The sequence below is a fragment of the Numida meleagris genome, chromosome 5, assembly GCF_002078875.1.
Source record: "Numida meleagris isolate 19003 breed g44 Domestic line chromosome 5, NumMel1.0, whole genome shotgun sequence".
Taxonomy (NCBI): domain Eukaryota; kingdom Metazoa; phylum Chordata; class Aves; order Galliformes; family Numididae; genus Numida; species Numida meleagris.
Window position 1 is genome coordinate 71,180,244 of NC_034413.1, and position 15,285 is coordinate 71,195,528.

Genomic DNA, 15,285 nt, shown 5'->3' on the forward strand with positions numbered 1-15,285 from the left:
CTCTTTCTATCCCTTCAAGAGTCTCTGCATTAACACCTGGCAACCAAACCCAGCCGCTTCAGTAATACTGGCTTAATTCTTAATGAGCAGTGGTTACAGGCAGCGTACATCGAGGATCTACAGCACGCTGGGATCAACCCAGCATTTACAATGCAATCATAGAATCACCAAAGTTGGAAAATACCTCTGAGACCATCTAGTCCAACCGTAAATAATAAGATGTACAACGCAGTTAAAAAACAAACCAACTTTGATGTCCTAAAAGCATATTTCCACTTTAATTAGGCACGATCACAGGTTTTGCATGTGAAGAAAACATGCACGCAATAGCTACAAACTGGGTGTTTCAGCAGAACTGGATGAACGGCCGAACCGCAGCAGAAGGGGAAGGCTGCATTCAGCCAGTCTGCCCCGAACCCTCCCCCTCATTCCCAGCTTCACCTCACCAATGCTTCCTAGACAAAAATTCCACCTAATGTGGTGCAGCTTTGGCATTTGCCTGGTCCCGCAGCAAGTAGCAGCACAGTAAATAGCAGACCGGCAAAGTCTGTTCATCTGTATTTTGTGGAGTTATTTTTCTGCTGTTCTAGCTAGTTGAACCAGCTTATCCGCACAAATTCCAGGGATGGCCCAATGCATCAAAAAGAAAGGCAGAGAAGAGCAGCAGAAGCAACTGAAAGGGAATGACTCTGACAGAGAGCTATTAATTTCAGTCAACACAAACTGTGAGACTGCAACCAAGGATGCTTAGTATTGTACGTTCCTGTGAGCTATATTTCTTCCTGACAGCATTCTGCATTGCAGAATCATCAAAAACAGCTTAAGTGTAAAAACCTGACCTAGATGGACAAGTTTCATAGAATGAAGTTCCATTATTACTGCAAAAAAACAGTAAATGCAGTTGAAACTACAGCCACCACCGGACACACAGGCATTCTTGTGGCTCCCAGCCCCCGTTTGATATTCATCCTGCACGTTTAGTTAACGATGCAAGTTAGAAAGCAAAGAAAAATCATGGCTATCAGGTTCTGTACAAAGAATGTTCGATGATGGCAGCAAGTAGAAAATAGAGAACACTCACTGACGGCGTGACGCTTCCTAATGCTTCTCGGTCCTTATTCTTCTATGTTATTTAAATGACAGGAAACTCTCCCTCACACTAAACCAAACTTAACAAAGTCTAAAAGTCACTTGCAAATAAATTTACGGTGCTATCCCAAAGTCTGCACATTCCTCAAGGGAAAAAGAAAGAAAAGAATTAGCATATTCATTTTGTTGATCCCATTTTCTGTCCTTAAAGCAATTGTTTGGTTTTAACCTGTAACCATGTAACGAGGCCAAATTCATCTGGGTAAATGAGTCATTCCACATAGAAGCCGTTTTCTTTGGCCTATTTGTCATGGTAATATTTTATTGGCATATCAACTTGTCTCCACATAATTCTCTCCCTGCATTTATACTTCAGTTGGAATTGATTTTTTTTAATCAAATTCATTCTATATGTAAATTCTCTATGTAGAGACTTACAAAACACAGTACAGCAGGAGAGTTACAGCTTTACTTAGTATGTCAAGACACACAAAGTTTAAATGTTGCTTCTTTCCCCTCTAAAAACAAAGTACATTCTTCTGCCGCTTCTTAGAAAGGTCAACTATGCACAGGCTCATCTTTACTTCTTGGAAGAGCCAGCAGAAATACAACTGGGACAAGAAATACTTAATCACAAGCTATCACAACCCCAGCCTCGTTCAGGAAGACACAAACACTCAGTGGTGGCTCAGTATTACCATCACCTACAGACATTGCTACTGACATGACAGCAAGGAATAACTGCCCAGGTCTCTTCTAATAGCACCAGAGACATGCTGCATTGGTTGAGGCCAAGAAAACAAGGGCAAGGATCAACTGAGGGATTCTATGTGAGTGTGACCATTCTCTGCACAGCCACTTGAGCTCTGTTGATCAGCAGCGCTATTTCAAACGCTGGCAATTACTCTTCAGGGATTTGCATGCTGTGGTTAATATTTACACGGTAGTTTTCATCTCCCTTGCCAGAGACAGCAGCAAGGATACCATACTCAGAGATTATTCAGAGATTCTGCAAGCACAGATATACATATCTCCATTGGACACGGCACGGACCGCATGTGCTTTGTGGAACAATTCTGACTTCTCAGACTTGTATCAGCCCAGCGAAAGCAGCAGCTTTCACCAAGTTGCCAGAATTCCTCAAACTAAAAGCAGCGTCATGTATCCACAAAGGAAAACACAGCATGGGATAGTTCTAAGCACAGAGTGAGACATCAAAGTTCCTCACAGAGTCAAATCGAGAGATCTGTAACAAAGCAGGATGGCTTTTCTTTGCCTTCTAGTTCTCGCAATTCTTGGCACCCAGTTTCCCCACGCTTATGTTAGAGGGAATTCAGTACCTCAAAGGATTCTCCAACTTGGCTCTTTACAAGGTCAGTCCTTCTGAGAAGCATTTACCCCCCACCTGCAGCTGTACAGCCTGGGCCTGTGTATGCTCCAGCGACCCAGCGCAGCTCCTGACAGGGGCAGGCCCCCCCAGCAGCAGGTACAGCACCCGGTGCAGCGTCAGCTGCCCAAGGAAATCCCTGCTGAGTGAACGAGCTCTGCAATTTCAGAGACCAGAAAATCCACTTCCATTTTTGTTCTTACAAGCATGAGCCATGGACAATGATACGCAGCAGAAATATTGCCTACCTCCTCCTGCATTTCCACTGCAGTTGACAAAAGGCAATGCAAGAATTCAAGGGGATATTTACTGCATTTCAGTACATGTGACAGCGCCGTTGAGCGCTCTCCTCCCTTTGCTCTTGAGGAGACAATTAGAATTTTTCCAGTTTGTAACCTTAAAAAAGTAGTTTCCACTGTGATACTGCTTTCATTAAATTCTGCAATCTGTTAGCATTTCTCCTCAGTGTGGAGTCTGTATTAAGGGGGAACAGGGCTGGGTATATTTTCATCATAACGATAATCTCACCAAGACTGAATTAATTGTGCACTTAAAGATGACAGATGTATTTAACAGTGGGTTAATTCTTGGAGCACTCACTCAAGGTCTGCCCCGCCACCTTTTCTAAGTTTCAGGTGACATTTTGCACCAAACACTACAGCTTATCATCTAGAATTGATGTTTCATAGTGAAAATGATTAGCTTTAAAGTTTTGCAGCTGCTTGAACACAGATAATGAGTTAGATCTCGCGAGTAAACTATTCCTGATATTTTGTCTGCCTCCTTTTTTTTCCATATACCAGTTTTCGAACCTAAAGAAATTTAAGCGTGAAAGTCTCAATTTCAGTAAGACTTCAGTACTTCAGAAATCTGTTCACCTTCACGGATTACAATACAGCGACTTTAATTCACATACTTCTTCTGTAAAGGAAAATTATTCAGTAAGTAGCCCTCCTTGGAACAAGAGTAACTTCATTGTGCAGCAAGCGTTCTTACTTTGAGAGTCATTGTATATTTTCACTGGGAATACATTTGTTTCTGCAGCCTTTTTCAGCAGTTTTTAATGCCCGTAAAACACAGCTCGGATCATGCATGCTATCCAGAAGCTTGGTCAATCCATTCAGTATTTGCAGTCAGAAAGATTAAGAAAGCCCTCAAAAAGGTTGACACCTTAGCATTTAAAATTTTTAACTGCTTTTCAGAAGAGCGCTACAAGGAAATATGGGTACCATTCAAAAAAGAGAAAAGGAACTTCCCTTCCTTAAATGCTGAATTGCAGTGGTTAGGGATAAAGGAGCAGAAAGGAGAAGGGAAACTTCAGTTTCTTGTGCCCTTTCTGAAGAGTCCTAAGCAGTGACCCATAAGGAGTGCTCCCACATGTCCATACACACTAAGGGATAATCTCCTCGGAATGTTTTCAGGTAGTGCATACCACTCATCCTCAAACATCCTAAACCAAAGAGAGATATCATGTCATTTGAGCATTTAATCCAAAACACTTTATCCAATAATTCACACTGAAAGAAAAAGAGACTAGAAATCCACCTGCATTGCCTTTCTCAGCTCTGCCCTGTGCTGGTTGCAGCACAAAATGACAAAAGCTCCAGCAGCCCCCAGGGACAACAGCAGCAGGGAGCACTGACTTTGCCCACAGTGCCCCGCAAGGCTTTGAGCAGCAGGTAGGGCATGCTGTGTTCTGCTCACCGATCCTAGCCGGTACCTACAAAACTGTTAACGCTTTCCCAGAAAGTATCTGTGTCAGGTGACTGTCCTTCCAGGAAAATGCCTGGCTGACTGCCTGGTGATAGCGCTGCTCGAACACCTGGAGCTGGCCGGGCCGGATGGCTGTGCTCCCACATCACACACAGACGCAAGCTCGAGTCCCAGGCGGCAGGCAGCACAAGCCAGGACCTTCCTCCTCTTCAGCCTGCAGTCTGCAAGGTGCTCCAAAGCTTACGGCCAAGGGTGACTTTGTCTCCAAATAGTTGAGAGACGATGAAGTTTTAGCTCAGACTTGTTTTTAGCATCAAGCAAGGGCAGATTGAAAGCACAGCAGCTCAGAGACCTGAGAGCACTGAGCAGACACTGAGCTACCCCTGTCAAGGTGCAGGTTGAAAATCACCTTCTCACAAAGCACCTCCTCAATGACAAACTTCTCCCACCACAAGAAATTCTGTCCTTTTCAAAAAATAACGACGGATCCTAGCAACCTCAGCAGCTGTACAGCTAGCTACCCCTCTGGTTTTATTTATCTATCCCTTTGACAGCCATTCAATCTCTTCTTTCTGCTGACAACCTTTTGTTCAACAAAATGTCACATACTCCCATTAGCTTCCATTCTTTTGGCCAGAAACTAGGAGAGTACACCTGAGGGAACAGAACTGTTGGAAAAAACAAAAAACCAAACCAAAACCAAACCAAAACCCTACAGCAATCTGGCCATTTTTGTGTAATTTTAAGGCTAGTGTGTTCAATTAAGTAAGAACAAATTCCCTCACAACCTCTTCCGCAGTCATGTCATACATTTGTACGTTTGTATTTGATCTTAGACTTTTAACTGAAATTATTTTCCGATACCACAAATTTGATGTTATGACCACTACAAAACTGAAAATGAATGTGTTGAGATGATTTTGGAAAGGGATCTGTTTAAACCCATATTTAATCTTCAGTAACTAGAAAACGTAGCAAGGAAAATTATAAACGCACTGCAAGTTACATTTATTTCTGCTTTAATGCTCATGTTTTTAAAACCTCTTCAATGCCATAAAAGTTCGTCTAAGCCTCAATTCAGGCGCCGTGCTTCCACGCTTTGTTCTGAGTTCTATACAGCCTCCAGGTTGGAAGCCTTGATGCATCTTAGAAACAAAAAGTACAAAAGAAGAAAGAGGCATTGAACACAAGCCATTGCTCCATAGAAAACTGTTCCCCAAGCCTGCTAAATCAGCCATGTCTACAACCGGCCGTGACTAAACCTTTTAGTAACAGTAAGAAGCAGAGGGCTTACCAGTCGTCCTTTTCTGTTCCTGCTGATTAGTTAGTATTTCACTACAGTTCAGAACTCTCCCAGGTAATGTGAATATGTCCTCTTAAAAGAAGGATTATGCCTCCAATTTGACTAAACATTTAAGAACATTCTTATCTTAATGTAAATGCTTGCGCTTCAAGTACATTACTTAAGCATATTCTTGAATATGGGAATACCAAACATTAAGGCAGGATCCTGTTCCCTTTCATTTAAATAGAAATTAAACCCTACAAGTGTTAGTCAGCACTTCTGGAGCAAGCAAAGCCCACACGGTTTGCCAATTACGCCGTCACACATCACAGTTCCTGATGAGTCTTACTCAGCGAAGGTCCCAATTCAACAAGCATGAGTCTTCACAAGGAACCCAACTATTAACTTTAAAGGAGCCTAGATCTCACTGTCTCCATTCAACACCTCGTTTACATCCATAAGTCTTTGCAGATTCAAGTGATGTGCATCATTTTCTCTTCTCAGCTAAACTGCTGCTAATTGACAGAAGAGTAAAATTATTGTGGGGGTGGTGTTTGATGGTCTGGACATGCTATTTAAAAACAAACTTTTAAGCAGGTTTTAAATCAGCTGCATTATTAAATGTAAAATCAATAATACGAAGCCATATCAACTCTACACAAAACAGCATTTCACAGCATAATCAATGACAGTTTAATCGGTGCACATATTTTTGGGGAACAAGGGTCGCTTAATTTTGCAACAGCAAGTGTTGGCAGTTAAGCAAACTACTAGTTAGCATTCACAGTTAAAAATAAAAACCAGAAATGAACCACTGACTTCATGGAAAATGTTTAGGAATGAATAGGAACTTTGATTACAAGAGCAGGACAGATGTTTCCTGACGAACTCAGGAGAAAACAAACAAACATTCAGGTCCCCTGATTTCAGTGCTCTCCTTTTCTTATGTCTTGAGATCTCTTAAAATCTAGGGATGAAAAAAAAAAAAAACCCTAAAAACTTCCACAAACTATTAGAAGAAAACATCAATTCCTTGGCTTTTGCGTATTTCCATTCAAAGGAGAGGAATATTAACATGCAGGTGTTTGAACACTGATCCTCATTATTGTTAGGGAAAGGAGGCAGAAAATCACTCTCATTGTACAGGATGGAGTAAAAACTAAAAATAACCAGCTTTATCCTTTAATCAGACCCATTTCCTCCTACCAGCGAACTAAGTACCTGAAAACGGCACCCGTTCACAACATTTTGATCTTAAAGAACTTGCAGCACTCAATCCTCCACCAAAGAAGGTAACACACTATAATACTTTTATCATTCAGTGTCAAAACAGTTGTTAGAGAAGTCCCATAGTTGGATTATCATTCAAATCGTCATTCCTTAATGAAAGAACTATGGAGCTGTTTGAAATAGTCAAGTATTAGAAACTGTATGTTCCCAGAAGTGACACAGTCCTCTTTGTCTGTTATAACTCCATTATTTCCTCATTAAGTAAATCTTAATCCAGAATACGAAGATCAGTTTGAGGAACACTTGGAGCAACCAGCCTGCTGGGAGAGTTTGTGACACTGCAAGGGAAAAAAACAGAAACAAACCAAAACAACCTCCTTGAATACTCATAGGTTAAAAGAGGACTTCTATTTCCCGCTTATATCTTTGAATATTTCAATTAGCAAACCCAAGATAAAATAAACTTAAATAAAATTCCACATAGAAAAAAAATTTTTCAGTGCAACAAGGATGTAAGTGAAAGGAAACCAAATTTCTGAAAGTGGACGAAGGACATAAGGAGGTAGGAAACACAGTCACCCATACCTGCCTGGCAACTGCGAACCAAGCAAGTCAGCTGCCTTTTGGCTCTGCTGTTTTGCACAAACACATACAGACCATCTGCACTGACCATGTGCAGCATTATAAAGTTAGCCAGCTGCAGATAACACACCTGCCATATCAAAGCAAAATCGAAGAACATTAAGAACATTACCACCACGTAAAGCATTAAAAATACTACAAATTAAACCATATGCTTTGGCACATTTGAACATTCACTGGAAGAAGTGAGTTTATCCAACACAGTAGCCTACAATTTCCTCCATTATTTAAGAAGCAACAAACATATAATAAAATTGACCCTTAATTAGCAGACTTGCAAAGCATGTCTGCTTATTCACTACCATAGGTGGAAAGTGGCATATTTGCAATGGTGCATAGAACAACTTAATACTATGCTGCTCTGCCATCCTTCATATAAAAAAACATAGATCTACATTGCTCATTTCACATAACAGAACTTAAAACGATGTGACAGAAAACTGCTGTAGAATCAGCATGCCCTGTATTACAACAAAGAGCCTTGGTGTTGCCTGACACATTTTTTCTGCTAGTGGAAAACAGAGTCGAAGCAGCAGTCTGAGGCACTCTAAGGAGAGAGATATTAGGGGAACAAAATATTGCAATTTCATTATCTCTTCAGGCTCATCGGTTTTGGAAAAAAAGCATTTCAGCCACCCACACAAAACTGATATAGTCTTATTTCTCTCTTAAGCCAGAAAAGTTTTGAGTCATACAAATGCAGATGCCAGACAGAGCAGAAAAGCCCTAAGAAAAGCAGCCTCCTTACTTAGGGTTTCTTTGCTTAAGAGCACTAACGAAATGATGCTCCTGGCTCAAACCTTAACCTGCCTTCTAAGCACTACAATGAGCCAAGTAAACCCTTCTTATGCTTTTATATAACTAGAACATTTAATTTTGCAATTAAAAACAAAACCAATCACCTTGGTAACCTAAAAATTGCATTCTCCCTCTAACAAGTGGCTCCCAGAACTAGGCAAGGCACAATACTTCGAACTGAATCTGTAAGAAAACACTGCATAGTTTCTTATTTCCACATCTGTGATCCATACAGATCATTCCAAATTGTAGAAGAAAAATAAAATCTGTTTCTTTATTTATAAAAGTTTTGGTGCCATTCTCCTTCCTAAGGACTTTGGTTTTCTCTCAAGGACTCTGCTCTGCAAGGCTATGGCCATCCTAACCGGGATCCGAAAGACCAGGTAGCTGCGTGTATAAGCTTCAACATACCAAAAGAAAGTGTTTAGTAAAGTCTGGGTCAGTATTATGTGTTCTTGGTACTATACAAACATACTACAGGGAGTAAAAGAATATTTTTCAAAGAGAACTAGAATACATTTAAAAACAACCAACCAACCCTGACCAAGGCTGCATGAGAGAAACAACCAGGAAGAAAGGTCTTATGGGACAAATACCATTAGTTAACAAAAAAATCTTTCTGAAGAGAAGCCCAAAGCTATGAAGTTTTAGAAAAGAAGCATCTCTTAGGTACAGATTTTGTAGAAAGGGACGGCTTAATCAGAAAAGAAAATGCGTAACTTTAGGCAAAAGAGCAACGCAGAACAAAAGACTGGGGTGAGAGCAGCCAACGCTTCAGAGCAGATGTTCCACCTATAACAACACAGGGCCAGTGGAGAAAGGACGCAACTTCACGGGCAGGGATAGCTGGGGAGATGGACCCTAAAGGAGCTGCAGCAGAACTGGGGGCCCTCTGAGCACCATCACATTTACCATGCCATCTGATACTAAAATAAATCAATATCAAGTAGTAGCAGAAGTTCAGCAGAAGACACCTGATGCCGCTCAGAGTATGCAGAAGTCATCAATTCACTCAGAAAGAAATTATTTACTGATAACTGAGTTTAAATTTCTGCACAGAGCATCTGGACTGCTGTCATTAGATCACAGCCCCTTTGATCAGCAGGTAAGCCCACTGATGCGATTTTGTTTCCAGCACTGCTAAATGAACAATTAGAAAGGTACGAAGTCACAAAAAAAAAGTTTTTCTGAAAGCCTCTTATTTCAACACTTAGAAAAGTAGAGTCCATAAACAAAAACCTTCTTGCTTATGTATTTTCTCTGATATCTTGATAAGGCTCTCTAAATTTCAGTTTGAAATTCTGCATTCCTAGATTGAGGAGAAAGATTACGGTTTGGCCAATTTCCCAATTTTTTTCCAGACCACAAACACGGCCTAGCACTATTTTGTCCAGCTTGAGAACCGGAGCAGTTGGTAGGAACTGCAAAGTATCCTAGCAGGCCTTCACCTGTCCTTGAACAGATGCTGGTACCTGCGCTCCCCAGCGTTTTTGTGGCATTTCTGCCAGCGTTGGTGGTTTGGTATTGTTGGTTGGGTTTTTTTGGTTTGTTTTTGTTCTTGATTTTTTTAAAATAGGTTGCTAGTTTCCACAGAAAGTACTTACAAACTTAGAACGTGAAAACCCACCAAACTGTGACTGCTAATCATTTTTTCTTTACTGCACATTCCCCCCAGCTTCTTCTCACACTTCCTCCCCACATCACCCACTCGGCTGCATCAGATGCAGCAACATGCAAGAGCAGCCGTGATGTACAGGCGTCCCTGTGGTGAAGAACACTCACCATTTCACCCTACAAACCAGGACAATATACTGATATGGGATTCTTTTGTTTTGCCAAAGAAAGGTTACTTTTCATAAACTCAGCGACTGAGTTTATACTGCAGTCCAGCAAGCTGTTACTCCTCAAACCTCAGTGCTGCTGCAAGAGATGCTCAGGGCAGAGCATTTCACATCACTGCCAGAAGAGGAGGACTCCCATCCCCTCTGCACATGGCTACTTGCCTAGGCCACCATGCGGGCACTGAAGGCCAGAACAGTGAGCCGAATGAGGACATTGATACAAGTGAAAAAGAAACTATGTTGTGGAGAGTTTGGGGAAAACTGGATCAATTTCCTAATCTAGCTGACTGCACAGTTGCACAGTCATGCTTGCTGGCACAAGGAAAGCTGGAGAGATAACATGACAGGGTAGCATTGCCCCTTTCCATCACAGCTAGGCTTCAGCCAGACTGAAGAGGCTGTGCAGTGAGAAGCTTGGTGATCATGAAAGTGCTTAGAAGCATCAGGTATGAACTTCTGATTCTAGATCCTGCAAAGCCATGGAAATAGAAAAAAAAAAAAAAACAAACAAAACCCAAATAACATGGAAATGCAAATAACTTGGTGTCATCCAAACTGTTTTCCGCATTTACTTATTTTTAAATAGAAAGAGAAATCTATACCAAAGACAGAGCAATGTTATATGCCTCAATATGAAACCCCATATTTCTGTAAAAACCCCTCACTGATACAAGATGTCACTCCATTACTCCTTCAGAAATACATCTTCCATTAGTTCCCACATCTCCCCAATTCAACAACAAAAGAAGCATGGGAATGCAGACTGCTTTTTTAAATCAGATGAAAATACAGTTTACAAATTACCCAAAGTCAACTGTATCATGATTGAGTTGCTGTGACATCAACACAATGCCTTGCAGTAACTTTCAAAATCAAATTGTAGGTTTTAGTGATGAGGGGAAAGAACCCCACACATCTGAATGATTTCCCTTGTGAATGCTAAGCAGCTGCTCATTTGCTCAGTTAGCCTGTCATGGGCATTACTCTCTTCTCCAGTTATTTTTTTCCAAACCTTTGTAATTTCAGCATCTGTAAGAAATTACAGATAAAACACAGCACTAAACAGTTTCCAGAAAAAAAAGGACAAAGACAATACTGTTTTTGTGCCCAATACCGATCTTTCTAGTTCCACATTTCCAAGGAGCCTTCTGTGGCAACAGCTCCCACTTTCTAATCACAGCCACGGTTTCTGTGTGCTTACCTCAAATGAGAAAACCTGAGTGATCTTGCAAATAGAGAAACTATCACTGAAATTAAAGATAGGCATGGTGATGTTTCACAAGGACTGTGAACATCACAGAATCTCCTGAGAAGGAAGGAACCCACAGGGACCATCAAATCCAACTCCTGGCCCCACATAGCACCACCTGAACGCAAACCCTATGGCTGAGAGTGCTGTTCAAACATTGCCTGAGCTCCAGCAGCTCAGGGCTGTGCCCACTACCCTCTGGGGCAAAGCCTTTCCCTCACTCCCACCTGACCCCCCAGATGCAGCTCTGAGCTGTTCCCTTGGGCCTTGTCACTGTCACCAGAGAGCAGAGCTCAGCGCTGCCTCTCCACTCCCTGTGAGGAGCCACATGTCGCCATGAGGCCTCTCCTCAGGCTCCTCTTCTCTGGATCAAACAAACCAAACTGCTCCTCATGCGTGCTCCCTCTACACAAATGCATATAGCATGGAAAATGGGCAAGGGAAACCGGAATTTTCAGCCCAGACTTAAGGTTATGATACCACAGGCTCAGTGAGACATAGCAGGACAACTCGCACTGATGCTGTGCTGAGACTGATGGCTTAGGCTGCTTGGCAGAGATGGGCAGACAGGAGAAGAGCCCCTGCACCGGGGGCCTCTCTGTGTGGGCTGCAGGGAGCTGACTGTGGTGCCTCTGGGGAAGATTTGGTCAAAAGTGGCAGGAAGACCGTGTGGAAGAAACAGACCTGGGGGTGTTGGTCGATGCTTGGCTGAACATGAGCCAGCAGTGTGCACAGGTGGCCAAGAAGGCCAATGGCATCCTGGCTTGTATCAGAAATAGTGCAGCCAGCAGGAGCAGGAGCAGGAGGTGATCATCCCTCTGTACTCAGCTCTGGTGAGGCCACACCTCAGCGTTGTGTTCAGTTTGGGGCTCCTCACTACCAGAAAGACATTGAGGCCCTGGAGCATGTCCAGAGAAGGGCAATGGAGCTGTGCAGGGTCTGGAGCACAAGTCTCCTGGGGAGCAGCTGAGGGAACTGGGATTGTTCTCAGGCTCAGGGAAGGCCTTACTGCTCTCTACAGCTCCTGACAGGAGGTTGTGGTGAGGTGGAGGTCAGCCTTTTCTCCTGCTTAACTAGCAATAGGATGAGAGGGAATGGCCTCAAGTTGTGCCAGAGGTGGTTCAGGTTGGATATTAGGAACAATTTCTTCTCCAAAGGAGTGTTTAGGTGCTGGAACGGGCTGCCCAGGTGAGTCACTGTCCCTGGAAGTGTTCAAGAAGCGTTTGGATGTTGTACTGAGGTATACGATTTAGTGGGGAAATACTGGTGGCAGGTGGACAGTTGCTCTAGATGATCTTGGAGGTCTTTCCAACCCTGGCAATTGTGTGATTCTATGAAAGGCAGGAGATATTGTGGTGGGAGGACGTTGCAGGCCGCCCAGACAGGGCATAGCAAAAACAACAACAACAACAACAAAAAACACTAAAAAAAAAAAAACCCACTAAAAAAAAAGACAAATTGAATTAAATTCAAGATACATTAAATGAAGCAGAAAAGCATATTAATGACTTGAAAGACTGAAGGAGCACAGCAGCAGCAAAATAACCAGCAAAAACCCGTTAAGTAAATTGTGTGCCTAAAAAGCTGGAAAACAAGCATACACCTTTTAAGAGATCAGATTTAAGGCTCATAAGAAACAAGGAAGTTTCAGAAGGAAAACATGCCATTAGATTTTTTTAATAAGATGTGCAAACATAATGGAATTGGCACCTTCCAGAGGACACTGAAAATGAGAAAGAAATCTTACTTCCAAGTCACATTCTGAAGAAAGTGAATAAAAAGAAACAGTACTTGTTTGTTGTCGATCCCAAAATTGCTTTAAGAGTTTAAATATGTATTTAACAAAGGCAACAACCAGCTAATGGAATAAGAAATCAGAAGAATCGCGACACTACACAGCTCTTTGTACTGGCAAGTCAAAGCCAGATGCTTTTCCACACCACGTTTTGTCCCTACGGGGCTCAGTACAGTGATAGATGGGTGGGAATTGATGACTAGTGATACACAGCAGTCAAATTAGATAATGCAGTGGCTGCTCTGGGTGCCAAAATACATAAGAAAAGCTATGACTGTATGACTAATACCAAACAGAATGAAACTGCTGTTCTTCACTGACAGTCATTCGATATATTTGAAAATCTTACAGGATCTCAAAATACTATTTTTTAACTCTTCATACTTCTATCTTGCCAAAATAAACTGGCTGAAGAGCATTATCTCATTCTTGCTGTTGTTTCTCCCTCTTTCCCATCTTGTCCCAGCTGTAAATTCCAAAATGCAGAGAGAACTCTGAGTGTATTGGTTCTGCAGGGAGACAGGACACATGGAACAGCCTGTTCCAAATAACGCTGAAGGTTGCAGCTGTCCACCTGGAGCCACCCAGAATCTGAAAGGCCAAGAGATGGCATTAAGCCACCTTTCATAGCCTGCCAGTAGACTGTGCCTTCTGTATTCACAACAATAACGCTCAGAAATGGTTCCATTTGCCAAGGGAGGCAAGTAAGCTTTTTCATTTTCTAAATGCTGCTATCTGCAGAAGCTAGGCCAATATAGCAACATCCAAATTACAGGTTATATCCAGTTTAGACTGGAAGTTGATTTAATTAGTCCAGTACACCTTTGGGTGAAGCAACCTTGCAAGCAACGTAAATCATCACTCTCAGAGGTTCTGTGCTCTCTCATCCCTTTATTCTAGGTCTGTTTTTTTCTGATCTCGCATCTTATTTTTCCTACTCTCTTCCTCTTCTCTCTCCTTTGACCCTTCCCCCCACTTTTTATCTTATTTCACCATTGCTACTCTTCATTTTACTAAGTTTGAGCTTTTATTCCTCTGGACTCCTGTTTCCTAGAGGGAGGTCACTCTTCTGGTTTGGTAACATTTTGTGTCTATCCATGTAACATAGTATGAATAATGAGATGTTTAGGGTAGTGAGGAACCAAGACTTCCATATACATATGCCAAGTGCTTTGCATTTAGCATATGACCGTGGTGTAGCAGTACTTACTAATCCATGCAAACAGCAACAACTATTACAGAGATTAAGAGTTACACCAAAAGCCTTCACAGCTTCCAGGGACAGCAGATGACTTTCCAAGTGGGTAATGAAAGGACAAGATGAATTCTGAGCTAATGGGTGCCTTTCCATGCACAGTGGCATTCCTACTCTTTACCTGCAACTCCTTTCTCAGCAGAGGTTCAGAGCAGCTTCTACACGCAGCAGCAGCACTGACTGAACATCAGAGCTGCCGCACTCTTATACCAGCACTGAAATATGGGCAGCCTACTGCACTCTGCACTGGAGAACAGACCAGGCTGAAAAAAAGACACCAGCAAAAATCTCCACGGCATTACACCAGCAGGATTTCAGCAGTCCGTATCAGCCCAAGAAGGGCATGTTGAATTAAAACCTTCCGTTAAACCTGTTCGGCTGTTCACCGAGCTACAGCCCGAACCCGAGCCGGCCTGCAGGAGTACGCAGGAGTTGTAGCGCACTAGGCAAGCAAAGGTTAAAGACAAAAGCACAACAGTGCAGGAAGAGCACGCGCGCTCCTGGAAGGACCTCGCGCCCAGACGGGTGAGGTTACCACAGCCCTCACACAAACCGTTCTCACAGCGCCTTGCAGTCACACTTAGCCACCTGCACGTCCCCGCGTCACCACCAAAGCAGCACAGAGGTAACCTTCCCCATCTCTAACGAACCCCCTGGAGACCGCCCCTCGCGCAGGGCCGGCTGGGGGCTGCTCCCGCTGCCGGAACGCCGGCTCGCGGACACTTACCGGCGGGAACCGCCAGGGAGCGGCCCGGGCCGCTGCGCGCCTCCACAGGGCACTGCCAGCAACCCCCGGCCCGCGCCTTCCCTTCCACCGCCTCACGGCATCGGTAACCATAGCAACCTCAACTCCTTCCGCCATTGGCCGGCTCGGCGCGACGCATCAGCCAATCCCACGCCGCCCTGCGCCCCGTCGGGCCAATAGGCGGGGAGCGGAGGGCGGGGCGCTGCGTGACGTACGGCGGGAGGCGGAGCGCGGCCAGGCGGAGCGGGCGGCGGCG

At 43.3% G+C, this 15,285-nt stretch overlaps 1 protein-coding gene across 5 annotated transcripts in view; it reads right to left on the reverse strand.

Moving 5' to 3' along the window:
• CCDC148 (coiled-coil domain containing 148) overlaps window positions 1-15,228 on the reverse strand; it is a 60,606-nt gene extending 45,378 nt beyond the window's left edge. For 2 of the 5 annotated variants that reach the window (XM_021397723.1, XM_021397725.1), the window contains exon 1: window positions 15,012-15,220. The gene's annotated coding sequence lies outside the window, so the exon portion shown is untranslated. Of the gene's footprint in view, window positions 1-15,011 lie in introns of all 5 variants that reach the window. The other 3 variants (XM_021397722.1, XM_021397724.1, XM_021397726.1) reach the window with 3 other exon arrangements.